This window comes from Chelmon rostratus, chromosome 22 (genome assembly GCF_017976325.1).
Source record: "Chelmon rostratus isolate fCheRos1 chromosome 22, fCheRos1.pri, whole genome shotgun sequence".
NCBI classification, from domain to species: Eukaryota; Metazoa; Chordata; class Actinopteri; order Chaetodontiformes; family Chaetodontidae; genus Chelmon; species Chelmon rostratus.
Genome location: NC_055679.1, coordinates 5,512,226 through 5,531,356, shown reverse-complemented (window position 1 = coordinate 5,531,356; position 19,131 = coordinate 5,512,226). Strand labels below are relative to the sequence as shown.

General features: G+C 42.6%; 1 protein-coding gene across 1 annotated transcript in view; it reads left to right on the top strand.

Moving 5' to 3' along the window:
• camk1da (calcium/calmodulin-dependent protein kinase 1Da) overlaps positions 1-19,131 on the top strand; it is a 49,327-nt gene that overhangs the window by 3,733 nt on the left and 26,463 nt on the right. The window lies entirely within an intron of this gene.

Sequence of the window (19,131 nt, the reverse complement as noted above, 5' to 3'; positions counted from 1 at the left end):
ACCAGTAAACTAGCAGAATGAAATTACAAAAATCACAAATTACAAGACCCCCCCCCCCCCCCCCCCCCCCCAAAAAAACAAACATCAACAACCGACTATGGAATCAGGAAATCACAGATAGCCAATATATTCATTATTCATTCTGTTTGATTTAATCGGCCAACCCTAATCATTAACTTGTGATTGACAGATTACCTAGCGCTGCATGCAGGGGTAAAACTGACAGTGAACACACCCTGAATTTTATAGTTCATCTTTGTTTTGTCTTTCCACGTTGCTGATATGAATTATAGCTCAAATGAGACCAAGATGCAAATGTTCCTTTAATGGTGTTGTTGTTGTTGTAGTTGCTTTGTTGACGATGCTGTTGCTGATGCTGTTGTCGTTGGCATCGTTGCTGACGTTGATGCTTTTGTGTGTCTTCTAGTTTTAGAACGCTGATGGTTTCAGCGTAGATGAGCGCCGAATATGCCGATCTCAGTTTGGCATCTCAGCGCTACTAAATTTGAGCTACAGTCATGTCACACAACCCGGCCACACGTGCACACACACACACAGAGGCACACACACACACTGAGCAGGACATTTAAAAGCAGCAGAGGGGAAAAGTCACTTTTTCCTCTTCCTACATGCAGCAAATGAAACACTTGCATTTGCCAGCTGTCAGGACTTCCCTCATCACTAAATGCATTTAATGTGACATCATGTGTGTGTGTATGTGTGTGAAGGGGGAGGGGCACCGTCCGTCCCTCTGCACAGATTGACACGTGTGTCCAGACCTCTGAGTATTAATGATCATAAACTTTAGTCCATTATCGGATCAGCGCTCTATTTTAAGCCTCTCTGCGATCACATCCAGCTTATAATGGCCCCGTGCTGAAAGCCCGTTGTCTCTGTGCTGTAGTGACACACATGGCCCCGTCATCTGACAGCTGTGTGCACGCTGGCGTGCTGCTGCTCATGCATGTAAACACAGCCACGTGTTCACTAATCATTCAGACACTCAAAATCATTTTCTGAGTCTAAGTTCAGATGTTTTCCATGTTACAACACACACTGCCCAAACCTTTAAACACTTCTTTCTCATAACCCTTCACTTTGTCACTTCATTCCAGTAGCATTTAGCTCATGCTGTACCATTTGCTTTACATAATGAAGTCAGATTTTTCTGAAGCTTGGCATTACACATCAGAAACACTTCACTCTTGCCATATTTGTCTGGGGCAGCTTGCCCTGATATCCCTCTGTGACTCAGTTTGTCAGTTCATGGAAGCAAGACAAAACGCTTTTTACTCATTATCTATTAAATTTTTTCCGGAAACACAGTAGAGGATGGAGATGTTAGACATGCACCCCTACAGAACGATGTGCAGACACAGATGCATGTTGCAGGGACGCAAAATGAATGCAGGTGCTGCGGGGCAGCTGAGGAAACAGGACACTCGATGTTAATGCTCCTGAGTGGAGGATTTGGTTTCAGGCCTGTTGTGCAATCCTAAAGGGTCTCGACAACAACATCTGCTGTTCGAGGGAGAAATCAGGGCCACGGCCTGCTGGGAGACAAATGTTGCTTGTTATGATGAAGTTAGCAGTTGGGAGGGTGACCATATTTTGGTGATCACGGACGACAGGGTGCTGGGGGTCAGTGGAGTTGTAGCGACGTGAGCGGTGTTGTTCAGTGTCTTCCTGCAGGCCGTTGGTCTCTCAAAACCAAATTAGAAGTCAACAGAAGATGTTGTGTGGTAACTTGTGCTGAAATAAACTTGTTGCAGCTCTGCTCTCAGCAGACACAGTGGATGAAAAAGTACATTTGTCATCTAACATGTTTGAATCAGTGTGATTCAGGGCCCAACATAACTTATATTTTATTACTGTTTTATGACTGTTTTCAATAATGTAATAATTTCTGATTTTTATGAACATTTCAGCAAATTTGAATTGATAGAACAATGAGAGAGAGATTGTGAGTGTACATTACAATTGCTCTCTCTCTGACACACACACACACACACACACACACACACACACACAGAAACACACTCTGTTGTTGCCTTTGAGAAATACAAATGTCCGGAAATCTGAGGATTCACACTAAGGTCATGTCCTTTGTATTATTTATGAGAAGTGGAGGGATTCAGTGTTATCCTGGCAGCGTGAAGAAGGCATTGAAACAGCATTTCGACCATCATATATCATAAACTTGGCAGAAAATATAATTGAACGAGTGAATGAATAAATAAAAAGCGGTTTTATAATAATTTATAGTCGTGCTATGCTGCAAGAAATTAGCCCCCTCAGTATTTCTTAAATCCTGGCTACGGCCCTGTTAATCAGAACGTCGCTGAAACAGAGCAGACCCTGTTTCCCGAATAAATCAAGATTAAATCTGGCAGCCAGTGTTGTGGTTATCCGCAGGGAAATACTTTCAGACTGCGCTGGGTGTTGCATTTACTTCAAGCTTCCCTGCCTTACCTGTACATCCTGCTGGAACCACTTGATCACAGCCAGCGTTCATCCTGAGCAGCCGAACGTCTTCAGTCGGCAAACCATAACAGCGATTTGCTCAAGTGTCGATGCTTAATTCATTCTCAGATTTCCCATGATTCATTCATTCAACTGCAGCCGAAGCACATGAGGGTTGAACTGACTGGGATACATTAACTATATATTAACCACAATGCAAAACGCTCAGAGAAGCATGTAGAAGACCTGCTGGAAAACTGGACATCCAATAAATCAATGTTGAACAAGGCAGACAGAATAAAGGAGTATTTATTTACATGAAAAATGTTTTAGATCACAATTTTTTTTAGCATTTATTTGAAAGGAAATGTAACAGTTGCCAGGTTTTTGTGTGTGCAGCCTCTACCTGAACAGAAAGGCAAGTCTGAAAGCAGCTTAGCATATTTTCCCTTGAGGCTCTGCTGCTTCTGACAGTGGCAGCGCAAAATATAACAAAATACCAGAGCAGAGGAGGAAGAAGAGATAACAGAGTGGAAAAGAGGAATTGTAATGAAGAGCAATGAGGGTGCGGAATAGAAGCACATATAAGCCTAAGGGGTTGGCCTCAGGGCCCGCTAGGGGTGTCCTGTTCCACCGCTAAAGGATAAATATGTTGGAATTGATTTTTCAATCAGCCTTCCTTTCCTTCCACCATCTGCTGTCAACAGAAACTCAGAACGCTTCTGCTCTGAAAGAACAACACTCTTTTCCTGTTTTGTGCTCTTTGAGTTCCCTCCTTACACAACCCCGTGGCCTGTCATATAAAATGGAGAGTAGAGGCTGTGCGATGCTCACAGTCCGCACAATAATGATTGCGATCACAGTAATATTGAATTAATGTGTTAGCCTCACCTGAAAAACCCACTGCCCACTGAGGTGAGGATGTGTGGCGCTGAATGAATTATCAATCAGACTGCCTCAGTCACAACTGACATACAAGTGCGGCGCTCTGTTGATATTCACCATGTAGCTGCAGTGTTAATATGAACAGGAAATTTGCTCCACACACGCATCACAGGGCACAAACTGAGACTTAAATTGTTCAATTCAGGCCCTCAGTGTTTTGTTGTTGTAATGGAATATTTCCTTGTTCAGTGAAGCCTGCTCCGTGTGCTTCAGTTAAGATAAAACCTTTCCCAAGGTGCAGTTAAAAAGTAGCCAGAGAAGTGGTCGCATTCAGCTGGTTTTACAAATATTTTAACCGTAGTAAAGGACACGAATGCTGTAAAGGCTATAATTTACACCACCTGCACCAGTAAAATAATATTAATACATTGCATTTTCTTGTAATTGATGGGTCTGGATTGAGTGCAGTTAGTAATCAATTTTGTTAGGTGACTGTCAATGTGGAAGCTGTTGAAACTGCTCTATTCTGAAAATTCCTCATGACGGTGGGAGAAAAAACAGCTGTGACAAACCACTTTTATCCACTCGCCACAAGATAGATGTGTTCTCGTAATTAGGCGAGTGTTATTCTTTACTTTGCTTTTTTAGGATTATAAATCAAGAAAACGTATAATCCACGATTTCTTACATTATAATCAGATGAAATCCATCATTCAGTAAAAATATACAATTGTAAAGCTTAAGATTACTGCATTTTAGCTCTCTGGTTCTATACGACTGTCTGGACGTCTTGGCAAAAGCTGAAAAGCTAACAAGTATCAGGACCAAACTTTTATACCTAAGGGGTAAATCTCATCAGTGAGCCGGCAAGCGTGCAGCATGCTTGTGCAAAGCAAGAGGTCTCACTCTGTCACTGTTTCCCAGGACCACAAACGTCACCCATACAGCCATTCTGTCTTCTTTGTTTTTTTGGATTAAGCAGACTAGATGCTACAACAGGGTGTTGCTGCCGTATTGTTTGCTGTAATTGTTATCTTTAATTTCTATTGTTTGTTTAGGGCCATAATGTAGAGATATTCCATCGGTTTCTTCATTTTACTCCAGGTATCCAGGTTGAGTTTTCTAAAATTGGTATAGTATCACAGTCAAGGTACTGGTACCAGTACCAGTTTAAAAAAACGTATGAACAATACCCAGCGCTACTGGGCCACTTGTTAGCTTCCCCCTGCAACCTGGATTTGTTTGTACACCTAAAAACCTAGTTAATGTAGTGTGGCCATGAGTCCAACACACTTGAAACATTGTGCAGTTCATCCCTGAAAGAAAGTCCCCAAAACTTTGCCGCCATCAACTTATCGGCAACATTTTGTATTAGCTTAAATGCAACTTGAGGCTGTCCAGCCTTGATGTGTCATCTGTGTGATCCAGTTGGTAACTGTAACCAATGAAAGAGACGTTTTTATTTCAGTAGTTAGTTTTATCGCATAGAGTCATTTTTATTTTTTCTTTTATTTGCTCATAACTCAGCTGCCTCTTGTCTTCATTTAACATCTTGTTCACCATAATAACCTTTCTGGAGCCTTATCCTATAGCAGTCAGATCACTGAGATTAGTTACAGTGTAACAACATGTACCCAAATAATATTTGGCAGACATGCAGCAGGTTGCCGTGGCAACAGCTAGCTGTTGCCCATCAGATTGTGAATGATCGCTGCCGTTAATGGAAGCGGCGCCGCAGCAGCTACGCTGCTGGCCAGCACGCACTCTGTCTTCTGGACAGGTAATTTAGGGCAGACTGCACACACACACACACACACACACACACACATACCCACAGAAAACACACTCAAAGAAACACAAAATGAGGAAGACACACACACAAACATGAGCCAAGTCACAACAACATAACCCACGGACACACCGTATCTGAAAATGAAAATGTCAGAGAATCTCTGTCTTGCTCTCTCCTTCTCTCTCTCACACACTTACACACACACACACACACACACACACACACACACACTCGCAGGAGCAGAACGGATTTGTGTTAACCCATTTTTTGTTTAAAGCACACTAAAACTAACACATACACATAACGATACAGTGAAATGACACACACACACTTTCTACTCTGCTGGCATTACACTTCATTAGAGTATTGCAAACACACACACACACACACACACACACATCTGCACCTTGGAGGCTTTTTCTGTATTATAGCAGACCTACTTTCACTGAGTCCAACTACTGTACTTAGATCAGTGTGTGTGCGTGTGTGTGTGGCTGTTTATCTGCTGCAGCTTGGCCCAGTTACACTCGAGTCGTCCTTGAGCAGAACACAATGCCGTACACACACACACACACACACGCACCCTGAAGTTGCCAAAGTTTTACTCTGTAACCTGCTTGAGAGAGCGAGATCACACCTAACTGTGTTTGTTGATGTGTGCGTGAGAAAACACCACATGCGTCATTAGTCTGGTTAGAGCAGCACTGATATGTGGCAATGCTGTCTAGCTCTCATTCATTACCCCCCCCCCCCCTAGTAAAAGCTCCGTAGCAGATGTGCGTTTCACCATTCAATTTGTGCATCACATCATAGTCATATAATAGTCGATCATCCACATTTTTGGAGTGTGGGAAAACCACCTGTACCTCACACGCTGTGTGTCTGGAATGAGGCTCACTGGATTTCCAGAAAAACAGAACTTTGCATATTACCCTGATGGGTCAAAAGAGGTTTCGTTGTCCCTGTCAGTCGGGAGCAAATACAGATCAGAGCTTATAGTTCAGCTCAGGCCCGTGGTGCCAGCGGAAAAACCTTTATCAAACGTCACACCCCTCTCTGCCCCATGTTTCGTGTCTGTCTCTCAAGTGCTGCTATCAATAAAGGCACAATTGCCAATGTGGTGGGATGAAAGGAGTGATCATTAAAGGTAGTCATCCAAGTGTAAAAACGATACATTACATTGTGGTTGTTTGGTTTCTTGGCCAGGTGTAGTGACTTCCTGGTGTCTCGTCGCCTGGCAACATCACCACATCTGTCTGACTGTGAAACCTACTTTTTATGATTCGCCTCTTTTCTGGAGTGTGTGTAAAGTCATTGAAAGTGTCAGACACTGCTCAGGAGATTTGGATGAAACTCTTGATGCTGTTGAAGCATTTTTATACAAACTAATGAATTTGGAGATACTGGCTCCTGACCGGCTGATAGAGTCTGCATCATTCAGGGGCTGACATCAATCTTTGGTCATATCATCCGGCCCCACTTCAGTGCTAATATTACATTTGCATTTCAGTCATGTAGCCAACCTACCCACGATTCTCACTCTTTGTCGTCTCAAGGCCAGCTGCACCCTGAGCAACCTTCTGCTGCCCATCTCCCCTGTCATGCTTGTGTATCTTTAACTGTGCTATCGTGACGTTAGCAGTGATTAAATGAAGTCGTAATCTATAGAACAGAGCCAAGATAAAGGTGACTGCATAACTGTAATGCTGTAACACAGTCCTGTTAACACCTGTTCTCATGTGTGCCACCGTGTCTGGGTGTGACGGCGGTATATTCGGTTAGGCGTGTGAAAGAGATAGCTGCTGGCAAATGGGATGCATAGTTTCACCAGAGGGGAGAACAAGTATGAGCATGTGTGTGTATCTGTGTGTTAGTGATGGAAATCGCAGCCACCACACAACAACATCATCTTTAAATATTTGCTATAGGCCTGCGCACGCTGATAAACCTAGTATAATAGAGGCAGCTTTATCATACGTCTCTAAAGTAAACACGTAGGTCTCCATCATGGAGCGAGATGTGTTCGTTAATCACTGATTTCCATGTCGAACAAGCAGACAGGAAACAAAGAGCTACATTTAACAGTTTGTTGTGGTGAAACTGCAGAGCCCTTCAGTGGCACGCTCATTCTTGTTCTCACTGAACAGCCTGTGAAGGTTTTGTTAAGCCTTTAAACTGATGCCGGGGCTTCAGTTAGACAGTGCTCGGTCCTCTGAGTTAAGACAATACAAAAGATTCAGGACAGCAGCTTCATTCCTTCAGTAAACTTAATTAAATAAACTAATTAATGGCAGCTTGCTTCCAAGAATTCTGTGCAATTAATTACACTCACTCACATCAATAAATTAACCAAATTAACCAAACAAACCAGACTCCACTCTGTCACAGGCTCCCACATAATGAAAGGGCTGCATCTTCGGCAAATACAGTGATGTTTACACACAGGGTGAGATGCAAACAGACCCAACAGGCAATATAGTTGTTTTTCCCTCTTCTGCGGCTTCTGCATGTTAGCTCAAAATATCAATGTTTTCATAAGTGCAGATACAGTAAATATCAAGTGTTAACTCATAGGAAATATGGCCATGCAAGCCCACATTCCAAAATGTTGGAGCGACCGGGATTACTTTCTGTAATGCTGCATTTCAAAGCCTACACCGCAGGTTAACCAGCTAACTCACTGTACAGCAAGTGTGACAGCTCCTCTCAGGGCCAGATATCATGAACGAGTCTTCCCTCTCATCTCCTGACAAATCCACGTTACTGTTTCCCATCGCTACTTCCACACCAGTTATTAGAGCTTGAGGACCTCCAACATAGCCGTCAGCATGTTCGATCATGCCGTTTCATCACCGGCCTGCGAAATAAAGAACAGTGATGAAATGATATTTCACTGTTTCTGCCATTCCAGTTCTTTCACTGACCCCCCTCGCGTCCCTCTGTTTGCCACTCACTCTGCGTGGCTCCTGCTAGACCGACTGGCTATTTGTGTTGCTGTCACTGCCGTCAGTGTCGTACCGTTTTGCCACATTTGATGCTATTGTTGGCCATCCATTGTGTGGATGCGTGTGTGTGCCAGTGGCGAGGGGAATCTCCAAGGTCACAGGAGACTAATTAAGACTAAATCTGTCATCGAAATAGCTTTCTCACTGAGGCAGTAAGTAAAGCTCCGCTGTTTTTATTGTATATTGAGGCCATTTTTAAATGTTAGATTTGTATAAAGAAACAGAAATGTTTGTGAAAACACCAAATATCAGCCATGTAGCAGCCAAAGTCAGTTCTGACTTGTTTGCAGTGTTCTCACAATAACCAATATTCATCCATACGACCCTTCACACTGTGAAACCTCCCACTTATACACCGTCTGCTAGCACAACAACTTTAGCTGTCGCTTAAGTTTGGTGCTGGAGCAAATGTTTGTGCTTGTCTGGAAAATGTGAAAACATAATATTGCACGTTTGTAAAATTACAACAAGAAACAGCCAAAAAAGACGGGTGGTTTGGTTTGGGAGTGAGTCAAGACATCGAGCTCCTCATGAGCTCCTCTGCCATCATTTGTTGTTCCTGTCAGTGAATGTTTAAACCTGCATTCATTTAATCTTTTTTTTGCCCTGTGTGGGGCCACACAACAAGTCAAAAGCACATATGTTAAGATGTTACAGCTAACGTCTTTGTTAGCAAAGAGTCGCCTATTTACGCATCTAGCAGACACCATGAGTGACATCAGCATTGATTTGGAGTTGTGCTTGATGACTGAAGTCAACGATTCACTTCCCTTGTCACTCCCTTGTGAACATGTGGGTTGGAAAAGCAAAGCAATGAGCTGAAACGTGCTAAAATGCTCTGTCCGATATCCATCTGCAACTGCAGCGTAGGCTCATAATTATGTGTTGGTGCGCAACGACAAGCGACTCCTTTCCTATAGTCATTCGATCCACTGGTAATATTAAAAAATTGGTTGTACCTAGACGCATCAGGTACATTAGACAGAAACTAATAGCTCTTGGTTGTGACTCTGTTCTGCTGGATCACTCTGTTTTATTCTTCATTGTCCCTGCGAGCGGTGATGTGGCCCAGCAGGTTGTCGTTTTTTATGATGTTTTTCTTCCTTTCGTTTTCTCTCCTCTTTTGTGTAGCATCTTGTTCGTCTTTGCGATCTTAAAAGCATCCATTCACAAATATGCAACCCCCCTTTTTTTTTTAACTTTCAGATTGATCACGCACACACAGTAATACACACATGGATTCAAAAGCTTGCATGACCCTGAAACACCCACACGCAGTCTCTGGCTTTCACACACAACACTGGATTGCCCAGAGTCCATGTGCGTCCTCACACACGGGCTCAAGCTGTTTCCATGGTGATTAATGTAAACAGAAGGGAAGTCTCCTGACATCCCAGTAGTGGTCAGGGCTGTTGCCATGGCAAATCCATACCGCATGGGCTTCGCTTTGTGTGGGTCTGTGCATGTGTGTTCATGTCTGTTTGATGTGAACACACAAAGCAAACAGGAAGCATCATCGTTCTTTCTTTCCTGTGCAGTCACTCCCTTTTTCCACTGAATTACACACACACACACACATCTTAAGGCACTCCTGAATTCTGTGTCTCTTGGGGAAATTCAGTCTAGGCTTCGTGGTTTGTACGTTAGAAAAACTATTTTGCCAAGATGTCTAAGAATAATTAGCCGAAGCAAGTAAATGAAAGAAAAACAAAACAAATACTGAACGTTGGAAGAAAGACAAGGTAGTTATTCTTCCAAGAAGGGTATTATAAATTCAAATTCATTCAAATAAGACAATACAACATTAAGCATTAACAGTAGTGACGGTACTTGCAGTGAAAATAAATGTACACTGTGTGTTGCCAGCTGCCCAACACATCATCTTTAAGCACAGTGGCCACTGAAGTCCATTCCCATCAGCCTCTGTTTCACTTGTGTTTAGTGCTATTTTGAAATAGCTTCTATGTCAGCATGTGAAAGTAAGATGTTGAACATGAACATGGCGAGCATGATACCTTCTGTGGAAACGTGAAGCCTGAATGTTTAGAATCGGTGGTTTCAGATAGTGTTCTGGAGGAATCTCACCCTGCATGCACTGGTTCATGCTTTTCTGTTAATGTTTGATTTTGTCCTACAGAGCTCTGCATGCACGTCCCATCTGTTGTGGTGTTGCTGGTGGAGTGCAGCCCATTCTTCACCCCCATATGGACAATGGGCTGGATTACAACGTCCTTACCTTTCAGACCAGTTTCTAGTTGACATGTCTGTTTTGTGGATTTTTGTCTTAATTGCATAGAAGAGTGTGCAGGCATCTTCTTTCAGTGCTCTCTCTCTCTCCCTTTCTTGTCTTCATCTTTTCTGTTGGAGCCTCAGTGAGAATATAGACTATAATTGGCACTTAATTGCTGCCGTGGCAACAGTGCTATTTAAGCCTACGCACTCTGCAACAAAGGCATATAGTGCACACACACACACACACACACACACACAAAAGAGGAAGGAAGACACACAAGGAAGGAGGCTTTTAGCTATCTTTCCCTCATTTGTTTTTGGTTTTTTTTACATATGGAGACTAGTTATGATATTGAGGTGTTGCCCTGTGTGTGTGTGTGTGCGTGTGCGTGAGACAACAGTCCTGTTTTTCTGCTCCACTGCCTTTATAAAGCAGCCGTAATAAAATCCTTACCCTTCATGGCCTGCCTCCCGTTGCCATAGTGATTAAAATCAGCTGTTTTCCACCTGCAGGTCAGAAAGCTACAACAGGTCCTGAGATCATTTTTGAGGGGTTGTGAGATGATGAAACATTGAAGGTACATCTGTTGCTGCTGCTGACCTCATTTGAATTTCAGTCTTATTAAAAAAAACCTGAAAAACTGTGATCATTCAATATTGTACCTCATCTGAAACAGTCTCTTCAACTCTATATTCCCCTGAAAGATAAACTAAACTGTATAACAACTTGGTCGCACAAAAAAATCTAATAACATCGTGTTCATCGAAATAATTGCTGACTAATTAGTCAGCTCATGACAATTTTACTAAAAATCATGTCAGAAACCATGTAAGCAAGCAAACAGTTTTTGACAGATTAACTAAACTGAAAGCGAGCACACCCATGATGTTGCTAACAATCCCTCATTGCACAGGAAATAAATAAGTTGGATAGATTTTTTTTCTTGCATCAGACATGGGATCGGTGCTCAGTGTCGGCAGACATGGTATCATCAGTATTCGGAGAGGAAAGTTGGATTGGTGCGTCCCTTCCTTTCAGTGCGTTCTTTGCGTCCTTCTTTGCAACACTGCCCATCAGTTTTACACTCAGCTACATATGTTCTGCTGCATCTTGTTCGTGTGATTTATTGATGTGACATGTTTCAAATCAATTATGCATTTAAGCCCAAGATGAATAAGAGATGAAAATATTCAGCCTTGTGCATTCATAAACATTTGTGTCTCCGTGGTGTAATATTAGTGGGTTGTGTTCGGCTTTGTCAATGTTGCAGTTGGCCCGGCCTTCCTCTCGCCACCAACTTCACCATCTGACCCATGCTGGCACCAGAAATCCTTCAAACAGTCGTCTTTCACCAAGTGGTAAACCTCGTTCCATCCTTACTTTTCCCCATTTACATCCTATCAGCTACCTGTGTGTGTGTGTGTGTGTGTGTGTGTGTGTGTGTGTGTGTGTGTGTGTGTGTGTGTGTGTGTGTGTGTGTGTGTGTGTGTGTGTGTGTGTGTGTGTGTGTGTGTGTGTGTGTGCGCGCGGATTGCAGGAGCTGGCCCCTCTTTTCATTGCCAGTGACACACAATTCAGGCAGATTACCTTTTATTCAAAGCACATGAAAATAATGGCGTGTGTGTGTGCGTGTGTGTGCACGCGCGCGCGGGCACACGGTCTGCTCAGTGATGACGATAGCTTGGCGCTGGATAATTGTCCTTGTCTACGCTCTGTCATTATCAAGCCTTCTGCTATGTCAGTGTGTGTGTGTGAGCAGAGTCCATTCAGAGGCAACCACTTCTGCTTTGATTAAACTGATTGTTATTGATCGGACAGGCGCAGACCTACTGAGCTGACATCATCCCTCTCTGCATGCGTGTGTGTGCGTGCGTGTGTGTTATTACAGCCAACATAAATCAGATAAAATTTAGATTCTGCAAATGAAAGCCCTTCATAGTGATGGGAGCAGGCACGGAAACCTTTGGAAAGATTCTGGCATTGCCAGCATGAAGTGGTGGGAGCAGTGTGCCCCACACACTGACTGTCAGGGAGTTAACGAAGGGCTGCAGATTAGATGCAGGGAGGGTGTTTGTGGCTGAGCCTGATCTCATGAGAAATGTGTTAAAATTTTTGCACTAAATGAATTAATACATTTACTGTACACCATTAATTCCTATTCACAGCCTCAATTTATGTGAACTGGACTGGACCTGAGCACTTTCTCAGCCAACAGGAGGGCATTAATGGACTTTTCTGGTGTTGTCAAGGATACATGTCTGACTTGCTACTGATGTTTAATGATCCTGTTGATGAAGGTTTGTAATACTGGTGTGAAATCATGCTAATTAGACAAAAATTTGAACATTTTTTCCCTCTATTCGTAGGTTACTTTGTTTATGAAATAGAGATTGAAGTTTTTGTCAAAAAAATCAGTTTCAGCCACATCCCCTCTTAGATAACAGGTGAAAGGCAATCCTGGCACTCATTCGATTGGCCCGTGCTGCCAGTTGTGGTCGCATGGCATCACGGCAGACGTTGAACAAAGTTCGGCTTCTTTTCCAGACAAGCCTGCGTTTGTTTTTGTTTTGTTTCCCCGAGCCCACTGCATTATCTCATTAATGAATGAGGAGGCTCCATTTTTTTCCTGCAGATCCAGTGTCAGTCTGAACGGGAGCTGAAACGATTATTCCAGCAATCAATTAGATGACCGGCTGAAAAAGAATTGGCAAAGCATTCTAAATAATCAATTAATAATTTCAGTCATTTTTCATGAAAACATGCTAAAATGGCATCATCTGCTGCTTTACTCTGCTTCATATCATTGTTATCTCAATATCTTCGAGCGGCAAGAATGTCTCCATAAAAGATCCAATTTGTATTCAATTTGTACCTACTGCTGCCTCCACTTTATAAGTCCTCCTCACTATTACATCTAATATAAGATGAACTGGACTCATGCAGGAAAATTGAAGTGTCACAGCAGCAACAGGACGTGTAAGAACAGTATGCAGATTATAAGCATCTAATACTGTGTAGACAAAACTAAGCACTGAAAACAAATACAAAAAGCAGTAAACAGCATTTACACCACACATAAACAGTAGCTGCTAAGTGTATTAAGACACAATAGTGAGCTGGGTGATGAGTAAAGTGTCTCATGTCCTCAGAAGTGTCATGAAATACAGTCATTGCTCTTGTAGCAGACACTTCAGTCCAGCCGACTTACTATCCTGCGGTAGTTTTTGGTCCATTGAGAGCGGATGTGATTGAACAGGCTGACAGACCTGCTGCCTTCGGGGGTCGAAGGCGTTGCCCATTTGTTTCCTCTCCCCCTCCTCTATGGAGCCCAGAGAGCATCTCAGCACAGAGCTGGCCTTCCTAAATTCTTGTTTCACCTCAGCAATCAGCATGGCCGACCATGCTTCAGTCGGTCTGTTGGTCCACCACTTGACTGAAACACTTTCCAGACACTGTATCACACTGTAATGACTTTGAAGACCCCCTGAATTTGTCCAATTCTTTGGTTGATCACCAAATAACCTGCAAAGCTAACGAAAAAATCAGCCTCACCTGTGTCGACATGCCAACACACTAAACCACATGGTGAACATGACAAATATTATACCTGCTCAAGACCAGCATGTTAGCATACAGACATTGCGCTGCGCACGTGCTAGCAGACTGACTTTAGCATGTAGCTCGAAGCACCGCTGAACCAAAGTACAGTCTCATAGAGCCGCTACCCTGGCTGTAGACTCTTCGTATTGCATTAGCATCAGCTTTTCGTCTCATCGTAGCTGGTAGCTAAGGAGTGAGTGAGATGATTAGTCCAGCCAGTAAAGTAAATGAGAACAGGGACGTGTTTTATTGTTGTCCAGGCAAAGTTAGATATATGCAGTGGGTGTTGAAGCAGCGTCGTTCAGCAGTCTCTGTGTATGATTGTGTCACGGTGGACCAGAGAATGTGAATGTGATGACTGAACAAATTTTTAGGCTGAATGTATTTTGAGCTTGACATTGAGAAACACTGATGGCTGCCGTCAGTCTCCATGTTAAATGTGTCACTGTCACCTTGTCAGCCTATTCTAGTCTCTCCATTTCTATCTCTGTCTTCTAGTGTGTGTGTGTGTGAGACAGACTGTTTCGCTGTTGGGTGTGCGATTGAAACACATGCACGCGCCATCGCTGCCAATATATCTCCTCCTTTCGACGCACTGATGGAGGCAGTGGAGCTCGACTGACACAATTACACAGGTTCATACAGGAGGAAATGCAATCATCGCTGCCGCGGGTAAGACAAGCAGCGACTGCCTGCTACTCAACCCCCAACACACACCAACACAGCCTGGTTTGTGAACGCAGCTGCCCCCTTCCTCCAATCAAATGAACCCCATTGGTCCTGAAGCTCACGTACGTGTGTTCGTGCGTGTGTGTGTGTGTGTGTATTACTCACATTGTGGTGACATAAATGTGTTTATACAGTCACATTGTGGGGATTTGCCTTCCTTATGGGGGCAAAACGCACTCATTCAATTTTAAGGTGAAGACTTGGTTTGAGGTTAGGGTTAGGCAAGTAGTAAAAATGAATGTGGTCAAGTTCTTCTTCCCGCCATTCAGACACAGTATTCAGCATCAAGATCAAGATCAAGATTCTTTATTGTCATTGAGCATGACATGTCAATGAAATTTGCATTGCAACCCCCATGTTAGAAACAAGATAATAAGAAAGATAAGAAAGATTAGAAAGAATAAAATTAAGATAACTACAATAAAATAAACCAGCATGCAATAAAAATATTCATAAATGCAATTAAAAATATACCAGAATGAAAATATACTAAGGCAATTAAATATACTAAACAATAAACAATAAAATATGGAAGTGAAATGTGCCAACAGAATAAAATATACAAGCAGAATAAAATATACCAGTGAAATGTACTGACAGCAGCTGAAATATACTAAAATGTATATAAACAGTAAACAATAAAATATACCAATGAAATGAAATACCAATGAAATGTGCCAATATACTAAAATGTATATAATTTAGTTAAGTATGTGTGTGTACTTAAAAGTTAAGTACACAGAAGGTGCAGGTGGAGGTGTAGGTGTGCAGTGGTTCACAGTTCTCACAGCTGGGGGTGATAGCTCTAACAGCTCATGAATGTGTGCATTGAATGTCACATCAGTGTTGATCATCAGTGCATCGACGTTGTTCACCACCATCAACACCATCTACTCCCTCATTTTGATGATGGTGGTGGCGGTCTCGACGTATTGGTGCAGAATCTCCCGTGCAGCAGGTGTTTAATTTGGTTGAGGGTTAAATGCAACCTGTGATTGTTAAATTGAGTGTTTGAGCAGCAACAAGCAACAAGCCCTCTTAGAAGTACACTGCATTTGAGTTGAAAAAAACACAATACAGACCATAGAGAATGCTTTGATCCTCCGTTTTTCTCCACATCACCGTACCTGTTTTACATCTGAGTGGTTTTATGGGAGCGGTCACTAGCTATTTGCTAACTTTAAAATGCTCGGTGGAGCTAAGGGGAAGTGCAGAGTTAATAATTCTCTGTGGGTTCATCATAATAATCGCCCTGTTTAATGTTACAAAATGTCATTTGATCCAATATTATTATAGAAATATCCACTGTAGCATCTTTTAACAGTTGTTCCTCTGTTTCATAATGTATCATCACTGAATTATTTGACACCTCTGATAAAAATGCTGGATTTACTAACAAAATCACAACACAAAAGCAAGTACAGCTGCAATCTGCCCACCTGTGACGATTAATGAGAACTGCCGCTGCGTAAATCTAAGAGCCACTGTGTGCCATAATTAGCAAGATAGAGTTAAAGTGAACCAGTTGTCTCAAATGCAATGAGACAGTTTGTTTACAGTGATTACATCTATGCAGCAGTGGAGTCATTTTGCAGTGACTGAGGAAGAAGAGATTTTGAAAAGATCATTACATCATCAAAGTGAAGTGGCCTTATTGTGCCTGTTTTTGCTTTTATCAGACATAGTGTGTTTGTTGTTCACTGTTATAATTGTGGGATTACTGGTGTAATGGGGGAGGGGAGTTTAGTGCAGATTAAGGATGAACTCACGTATCATTGGTTGGGAAGAAGACACTCCTCATACACACTACAATATGTAGGCTATCCCTGTGTGGCTCTTTTTCCAGCAGATGCTCTCTCTGATTGTAATGCATGAAAAGGTGTGTGTGTGTGTGTGTGTGTGTGAAGCAACATCATTACAACCTGCATGGCCAACTTGTTTTGTCTGGTTTTGATCCTTAGCAGCCATCGGTGCAAGCAGGTGTCTGTTGTGTGTGTGTGTGTGTGTGTGTGTGTGTGTGTGTGTGTGTGTGTGTGTGTGTGTGTGTGCAAGGCAATTGAAGTGATCTGATCGGTCACCGGACAGTCCACCCTGGTCACCGGGGGCAACCGGCAGTATGATCGCATGTCACTGTAAAAGATGTGCGGAGGGTGAGGTGAGAGACAAAGAGAGAATGGCGGAGTGAGGGAGGGAGAGGAGGGAGTGAAGGTGAGAAGCGGAACGAGATTCTTGCTGAGAGGCGTGAGAAAAACACCCAGAGCAGGAAAGGCAGCAGCAAACCGCTTTCTGCGTGCGTTCACCGCCGTGATGGAAGCGCAGCGCTCGGCCTCACGGCGGCTGGACGCCTTGTCCAATGTTCTTCGCTCTGAAGGGCTCGAGGGCTTTCCGCACGGCAGCACTCGCACATTGATGTGATAAAGCGCTCATTCACAACAGCCATGAATGAAAATCCCAGCAAGGAGAAAAGGGGGAGGAAGGTGCATGGAGGTTTTAGCGTGGTGGTCGATTGTACTGTAGGTCACCTTTCACCGAGAGGCAACGTGATGTGAAATTAATTTTCCAAGCAGGCAGGTGTGCACCACGAGTAGGTGGAAATTAAGTCGTGAATTGAGTCGTGACTGATTTAAATATAAGACCTTGGCACTTATTAGAATGAAATGCTTAATCAAAAGAACAAGGTTAGTAGAACAATCATAAAACATTGTTGAACTGTTCATCAACACTTTCTTTCTTATTATTACTTCTGGTTACTGTTTGTGTAGTGTAGATTCACATTCTCCCCTGTACATCTGACTGCTTTTGCCAGTCGTTAGCACTTTTTAGCACTAAAAACAATATGTTGATTTGATGTAGCAGCTCTGTTAGGCCCAGTGGTACTTGAAGCTATGAGCTAACATCGCCATGCTTACATGCTCACAATGACAGCGCTAGCATGCTGATGTTTAACAGGTGTCATGTTTACTGTGGTCTCCACTTCAGTTTAGCTTGTTGCATGCTAAATCTTGCTAATTCGCACTAAGCATAAACTGCATCTGAAGCTGATGAGAATTAGCGCTGCAGGTATGTCATGATTGATTGACGTGGCATGGCACACAAATTATTGGATAAATTAACAACCTTGACCTGATGATGAGTTTCAGCAGACCGCTTGGCTGAGGATTTCAAGTATCTTGCAAACTCATATGGCCTAAAGGTCAGAAGTGTGGCAGTCAGACAGGCCGTGAAGTGCCTTGAAATAGCCTTGGGGTTTTAAATTCAATATCATTGCGCACTGAGCGGGTCTCAGAACACGATAAATTTGTATGCGCGTCAGATGCAGGTAGCTTGAACGTTGCACAGGAAGAGGTGACAGAAGAGGAGAAAGAAGGAGGGGAGAGAAGCAGAGAGAGAAGAGATAAAGACGGAGAGATGTTTACTCTAATGTGACATCGATGAAGCTGAAGGCAGAACGACACAGGAGTCAACACGCAGTTCAGGCAGATTAACTCACAATAAGATCATCTTCATTCATCGCCCTGCTTGTCTTCCTGACGCTCGCACGCACACACACACACACACACACACAAACACACACACAGGAACTGAAAGATATGGCTGAATTGAAATTTCCAAGTCTTTTGCCTTATAATGCTGCTCTGAATATTATTGAGGATCATCAGTTTTTGTGTTGCGAGAAACCAAAATTTAAAATTATTTTCAGGTGTGCAGTCTTTCTAAGTGAATAAATAAAAGAAATTGCAAATGTTCTAATGTTACACTTGGCAGATCCAATCACATTACTATTGCAGTGTAATTTTCTGCATATTAAGATTATCAGATGCGTGTATCAGCTGTAAATGGGATCTCAAAGGCAAAATAACTGAATTCACGTAGTGTTAAATGTGGAGATACACTGTTTTTTATTTAGAATAAGAGGACTTTTTGCTTTATTTCCAAGTTTATTTGCGGCAATGCCTCTGACAGTGTGCACCTTCAGATGCAAGGGTTTAAAGGGGCACTCCACCGAATTTACACATGAAGTCCGGTTTACTCAACCTGTGAGAACAACTTTATAGTATCCTCAGTGGCTCTGGAGAGAGCTCCCTGAAACCTGAGGAAATAACTCAACAACAATCTTATCCAGCATGAGACTCCAAATTTAAAACTATATATTTATGCAAATTTCTCTTTGGTGCAAATTTCTCTTTGGAGATGAATAAAGTATCTATCTATCTATCTATCTGTCTATCTCTCTATCTAAAAGCATGAGTTAAAACTAGCAGCATGGAGTTTGAAAGATCAGGGCATTTACCAGAGAGGGTTAGGGTGTAATGACAGATGTGATCCAGTAGAGCTGCAATATTCTGGTCCAACATAAGAGCCGCAGTAAGCATAAGATCACGATTTTCTCCCACAATTATTAGGGGTGCCTTTTTTAATAAAAA